At 36.8% G+C, this 7,425-nt stretch overlaps 1 long non-coding RNA gene across 1 annotated transcript; it reads right to left on the reverse strand.

The window, feature by feature from the left end:
- Positions 1-3,874: 3,874 nt before the first annotated feature.
- Positions 3,875-5,010, reverse strand: LOC104229971 (uncharacterized). The gene is made up of 4 exons (XR_011401225.1): positions 4,590-5,010; positions 4,350-4,424; positions 4,175-4,259; positions 3,875-4,078 (listed from the first exon to the last, which is right to left on the reverse strand). It is a non-coding gene; the product is annotated as an uncharacterized lncRNA (long non-coding RNA).
- Positions 5,011-7,425: the final 2,415 nt, after the last annotated feature.

The following is a 7,425-nucleotide window of genomic DNA, read 5'->3' on the forward strand; positions in this document are numbered from 1 at the left end:
AATATAAGTTACGAAACGCTAGGTCACAGTTACAAGTAAGAATACCAAATAACATACCAGTGCCTCGTGCCTCCAAACGTATGGAACGTACCGACCACCAGCTCATGAATGGGATTCCCGACGAAAAGTCGGGTAACACTGCAGTACCAACCCATATAATCATGCTCAGTATCCGGCCGACTCGGTGAAGGAGGGGGGCGGAATCAGGTCAGATCGTCGGTCCCAAGTACTGATATACTCCTCTAGCCATGCCAAATATGCATCGTCCATCCTAGAACAATCATTCCGCTGGTAGTGTGTGGTCTGCCAGGTAGGTGGTGTCGGTACGAGCTGCAGACGGCCAAACTGGCGAAGTACTCGCTCGGTGGCATGATGCTCCACAAAATCAAGGCAGATCAACGGTACGGAAGAGCCCCACATAAGTCGGCCGGCCGAGCAATAATCAGGCAAGTCAGCTATCAATGCATTGCTGTATGGCATCCAGATGAATTATTAAGTAACAACAGAAAACGTGAGTATGCGCAACACATGTGAAAGCTATGACAAGTAAACTTAGATATACATTTACCTGTTCGCCCTCCAGCAAATCCAAGATATCCCTGCACAAGGATAGATTATGCTGAGCCCCATACTCACACGTATATCCCCGTCGGAGAACCCATCTCCTAGCTAGAGGGAGAAACGAAGGTGGTACATCCAGAGCTAACGGTGGTAGAGGTGGCTGCAACTGCAAGAACCGCTCCAATCCCAAACCTAATATAAAAAGTTGACATAAAATTTAAGATATATTTTTACTAGGCATGTTAAAATGAATAGAGTATTCGAATATGTTGTCACCTGTAGTAGCGGTAAAAATCCAACAACGTCACGTTGGATTCCCATGCTCGCCCGGCACATCTGCCTGTACAATTAGCGAAGAACAACAACACCCCAGCTGTAATGGGGTAAGTCATCTAGCTACTCAAGATGATAATGAAATCTCAACCTGACTAAGTTCCCCGAAGTGTTCGGGAACAAGACCCCTCCAAATATAAGGAGTAACAGCAACCTCGTATACCGGTGAACATGATAATCCAGTATATCGTCATCGATGTCAGGATGCAATGCCTCCAAATACTGTTGAATAGTCATCAACGGAAAACGACTGGTCCCAGCCAGTACATTCTCATCCTCTGGCCGGAAAGCAGTGAGCCGTTATAGCATGTCCAGGTACTGCACACGTGTCATGCCTCTCATGCCATGCGGCAGAGCAACATGGACTCCGTCAACGGGCAGCCCATACAAAATCTTCACATCCTGTAGTATGATGGTGACCTCGCCAATGGGCAGGTGAAATGTGTGCGTCTCCGATCGCCATCGCTCTATCAGGGACGTGACCAAAGACCAATCGAGCTGCAGCTGCTCGATCTCCAAAATCCTGTAGAAACTCGTCTCCCGCAGGCGTGTGACTACACGGGGATGGAGAACTCTCTCATGCAGAAGGTCCCACATGTCGTCCACTCTCCCGACGCGGGGAGCCTGGGTAAGTAACTCTCCCTCCCTTACGTGGGCGGACCTATGATCGCCCTGTAACGATAGTAGCTCATCGCTGGAAGGTCCGGGATGAATAGGCGACACCTCCATGTCGTCTACTGTAAATTAAACAACATTAATTACATGTTAGTTTTATAATTTTATATGTTTGTTTGTAAATTAAATAATTAATTTTAATAATTATACAATATTCACACATCTATTCCAGGTTCGATATTTGCAGTCCAGTAGCACCAAGATATCCTGAATTCTTCTATGTGTTAGTTTTATAATTTTATATGTTTGTTTGTAAATTAAATAATTAATTTTTATAATTAAATATTCACATATGGGTTCCGGGCTCGATATTTGCGGCCCAGTAGCACCAATTTATCCTGAATTCTTCTCTGTGTTAGTTTTATCATTTTACATGTTAGTTTTATAATTTTATATGTTTGTTTGTAAATTAAATAATTAATTTTTATAATTAGATATTCACATATAGGTTCCAGGCTCGATATTTGCGGCCCAGTAGCACTAATTTTTCCTGAATTCTTCTATGTGTTAGTTTTATTATTTTACATGTTAGTTTTATAATTTTATATGTTTGTTTGCAAATTAAATAAGTAATTTTTATACTTATATAATATTTAATTATTAAATATTCACATATGGGTTCCAGACTCGATATTTGCGGCCTAGTAGCACCAAATATATGTTGACTATAATTGGACGGAGTTTGTGTTTGATCTATCAGTTATTTTGACGTATTTTTTAGTATAAGAGATACGTAAACTACAGGCAAACTACGCTAAAAGGCACTACATTATACTAGGCTAAAAGGCACTATATTTTACTATGCTAAAAGGCATTACATTTTACTACCCTAAAATGGCACTATATTACTAGTCTTTAAGCAAATAAATAATATAAACCAGATAAAAATTAACAAATACATTTTAATCACAAATCATTCATAAAAATACATATAAAACAGTAATAGTAATTTATTAACATTTTTATTAATAAATAATAATGATTTCGTAATTTTTACATATTTTTTTAGAACATTAATATCTTAGTCCGGATAAAAATAACGTACCAATTTAATTGCAAAACAAAAATACAAAACAACATGGAACACATTCAAAATAACTAATATGCATTATTTATACGAGTTTCGACATAAACTAAATTGGAATACCTCGATTTATGTTTTTCGAAAAGTTGAAGAATTAAAAATTTGACTCCGAAACAAGCAACCCCCAACAATAGAAGGCTTGGCTAGGATGTGGGACCAGCTTTGATTAGTTTTTGTGGGACGGGTGGGATCCACTCGAGTTTTTTATCGAGTTAAATGGAGGGGGGACTCTTTGTGTTTCTGTCCAGAACGCGGGGGAAAAGGGAAAGGGACGAGTACTTATATATGTAAAGCGTGGTTTATAAAAGCGCTTTACATATAGCGCTTTTATAAACCGCGCTTTACATAGCCGTCTTATCAGCTTCCAAGTAAAACACGATTACAAAAAACGTTTTATTAAAACGCAGTATTGAAACGCGTTTTACCATAACGTCCCAAACATACGTTAAGGTAAAACGTGGTTCAAAACTGCATTTTACATATTTTGGTCACTAATTTTTTTCCCATCTATTTATGTATTTTGAGTCCAAAAATACAACATTTAGGTTACGGACTCCAACAGGGTGGCCATCTAGATTTGTAGTCTATATCAATTATGTGTCCATTTACGACCCACATCGGCATGTGTGGTGTTCTAGCAACGAATAAAATCATGCGATTAACGTCCTCGGTGATCACAAATTACTTATGAACATCAAAATGAATGTTATTTAAAAAGAATGAATTTAGAAATGGCAAAATATGGTTATTCTAATTAGAGTTCAGAGTACAAGAAACAACAAAGATTCCATAAGGTTAAAAAAGTTATAATAGTAGTAACTTACTAGGGGGAGGTGTGTTAGAATTGACTTGTAAGGTTTAGAATTGTTAAAATAGTAGTACCTTACTAGTACTAGGGGGAGGTGTTCGTTAGTATAGATGCCGTCATCGTTATACAATCTCAAAAATTAAATGAAAACCAGAGGTTTCATTACGAATATGATAGTATATTCTAACATCAAGGACAAAAGGAAAATTGAATTAATAATCTAGCTCTAAAGATTGGGATTTTGGAAAGTGTACCATTGAAAAACGAGTTATGCAAATGATACTGCTAAAAGATAGCAAGAACAAGTTGACACAAAGAAAAACACAAAAAGAAGAAAGAACAAAAAACATGACTTAAAGAAGAAAATCAAGAAGTGAAGTTGCTCAACTGATGAGAAATTTTAAAATAACATGTATTAATTAATTTTTCATTAGAATAACTTAATTCAGCATGATCCAACGTACAGTAATGCATATATTAATCACTTCGAAAGTTAGAGATTCTATGATTCGTTGCTTCAAGTTGGCATCAATTTGGGCGTGTTTTTTAGGTGCATGGCTCCGCCCCTGAAACGATGGCCAGTACCACTTGAATCGAACATCATTTTCTTCCTTTCCCTGCAACAATTATGAAAATTAAGAGATCAAAGTAACATGTGCCTTCCAACATGATCTATTTCTGATGAAGCATAAGAGATAGAGTTCTTGCTTTACCTTGACATCCTGCCAGTATGGCCATCACGTCCTTGTGATGCTCTATACGTTGATAATATTCATAGGCAAACGCAAAACCTACAATCTAAAGAAAGCAAAATGGTAATAAATAAATTCAACAGCATTCTACGGGAAAGAAAAAAAAAACCATTGACAGATTGATGTGAAGGAGTACAGTAAGGTATGGGGCTAGGACTGAACTCTCCTTGTCAACACGACCAACTTTGGCCATCTTTTCAGCTTGCTTTCTCTGAAATATTCCACACAAAGAAAATATAAGTGTTGGTAGTTTGCATATCCAAAAAGAGAGTAGAATTGCTGATTCAAATATGTATTTAAAACTTTATAATCAAAGCTAGAGGATATATTTCAAAATTCCTTTTCAATATTCAGCCTAAATACCAAATTCATTTACCTGAGCCATTCGGACGAGGGATTGTTATGTGATTCAGCCCACTAACTTTAGGCCTTGATATAGTCTTCAACCCAAGGTCAACACGATTGAGTACTGGTATCATGATGACAAGATGAATGCAGGCAAGAATTCTTGAAGCAGATGAATTGAGATATAAAAGACCACGAACCAATGAACGAGAAGTGCAACAACTAACTACTTTTCAATCTTTTAATTAAATGCATGTCCCGCTTGCCCACCTGACCCATAAAGGGTTTAACTTAAGGTTCAAATGTTGGATTCAAGCCTAATTTACAGGGTTATTGATTCCGAAGTGTTCCCTGAGACTTTGAATGAAAGCCCAATGGCAAACAATTTGTATTAGTTCGCTAAATTATAGATGCAACTGCACCACTTGTCTAGCTTCCCCCTTATTTATGTTCAAAAATAATTGCACGCTGACGACCCAACGATATTCTTCAACCTCTCACCTCTAATTACTGGGTTTTCTTTAGTCCAGAAAAGCTTTGAGGAGTATATTCATTCTTTTTTCTTTCCCCCTTTTTAATTTGAACAAAGAAAAAAGTGTTCTACCTACTCTTCTTTTTGTGATGTAAATTTTATTCAAGGCCCTTCTTTCAAGTAATCATTGACTACAAATAAAAAATATCATTACGCAAACCTAGGATTATCAATTAATAGCTTTTAGAAGATAGATAAGGATTTAGCCTTTGCTTAATCCTAAAACCTCGCATAAGAAATCACACATATTTACATCATTTTTTTTTTTTTGCATAAGCATCATATGTCTATATCTAAAGGGAGATTGGATTTGGACAAGTGGTTTTCTCTCTCATTGGTTGATGCAAAGTGTCACACTTCCTTTTTATTACACCCCGAAAGGTAGTATATGAGGAGTTTTTCCAATTAAAGTAACAATCGAAACGGGATTAATTATTTAAAGATTCAGAGTCGCCACTTGGGAGATTTATGGTATCCCAAGTCACCGGTTCAAATCCCGAATCGAGGAAAGGATTGACTCTGTTTAACAGTGCGCGAACTAGAAATTCGAGTAAGGAATTATGTTAACCCGGGAGAAGGTGTTAGGCATTCCCGAGTTCCGTGGTTCTAGCACGGTCGCTCAACTGTTATATTCGGCTTAATTATCTGATTTTAAACGATTATGAACCTATGTGCAAATTTTAACTTATTAACCGCTTTAATCAATTTTTAGAGAAGATTAAACGTCGTTTAAAACACGTCTTTGGATCGCGCCACATGAAATGCACCCGCAATCCTAAACATATTTTATTCAACGTTTTAAGATTTGATTTGGGTCACATGAAATGCGCACCCGAGTTTAGGAAGGTAATATTATTATTAAAATAAGCGCCTAAAGCGTCTAACTCGCTTTTAACTTTTGCGAGGGCCATGGAAATTTGCTAAATGGCACGCCTCGATTTATTCTAATTACAAAGTTTCTAAACTAACTTACGAGGGCTATGAATTGTATGTTTGTCTAATATGGCACGTCTCAAATTAATTACCACAAATAATTGAACTAACACGATATAAGGCCAAGGTATGCAACTATTAGGGAAAGGGGGAGGGGCGTTAGATTTTCAGAAGCCGGACCACCCTATTAGTTAACATCAGCAACAATAAAACTTTTAGGCTCAAGACGAGGCCCAGGACAAACGACAGCAGCGAGACCACTCCTTATTTCCAACGAGGCCTCCAATACCAGGCCCAAAAGTCAGCTGGGCCTACTGGCCCTGGCCAACACATGACTGACCGGTATGCGTATAAACCAAAGATGCAATACGCCCAAGTGATCGTTATTTTCTAAAAAAACTGAATATTGAATAATAATAAGAATTCACAGCTAAATCATCAACATATTACATGAAGTTCGAATCCTGATTGTGATCTTGCCAATGACAATGAAAACCCCACATAATTTAGCAATTTTGTGACTTGTTGAACCGTAGATTCATTGTTTGAATCATAGTTCTTCAAGAACAAAAATGCCTCACTTGAATTCTAAAAGACAATGCAATAGAAGATTATAATACAAGACTCAGATTCTGAAAGAAAAAACTAAGCTAAACATGAAACCAATTTAAACTAGATCTAAAGAAAAATAACGAAGCAAACCTAGATCCCTGCTATAGGAAAGCAGATATTTCCTAACATCGAGGCTTATCGCACAAATCAAACTCAGAAGCTATGGCATTGAACCGTCAATTCAACTTGCATACAATATTCAAATCCATACTACATTAACCTTAAAATCCTTACTTAGTACATATTTAAAAGTCTAAAAAAAATCTCGAATTGACTGCATTTAAACAAGTCCAAATTCTGACCTTAAAACGAATAAGTAATGTAAATGACTACATTTAAAGAATTAGACTAAGATGGACACCAAACCAAACTACCAGGTCATATGATATTCAGAAGCTCAGTCTCTGATCACATATTCAGAGTTTGAAAGGCAATAAGCGAAATTCTCTAAATAAAAAAGTAGACAAGTAAACTAAAATATGAACACAACTAATTGTGAATACAACTCAAAGCTCCAAATTTCCATTTCGATTCCAAATCAAGCTTTACACTAGGTGGAATGTAGAAATGTGTACCTGAATAACAACAAAATAGACCAACAATTAGCTTGAAACTAAGAGAAAGCAGCAGTAATAGACCAATAGCAACAGAAACAAGCCACATCCCCTAATTCAAACCACTTTCAAACCCAGATGAATCAGAATATACTTCAGAAACCAAAAAAAACTTCAAGAATTGTAGAAGATCTCGATGGAACAATAATTTTTCAGTATTTCTAGCTGTATCTGAT

Source organism: Nicotiana sylvestris, chromosome 7 (genome assembly GCF_000393655.2).
Source record: "Nicotiana sylvestris chromosome 7, ASM39365v2, whole genome shotgun sequence".
Taxonomy (NCBI): domain Eukaryota; kingdom Viridiplantae; phylum Streptophyta; class Magnoliopsida; order Solanales; family Solanaceae; genus Nicotiana; species Nicotiana sylvestris.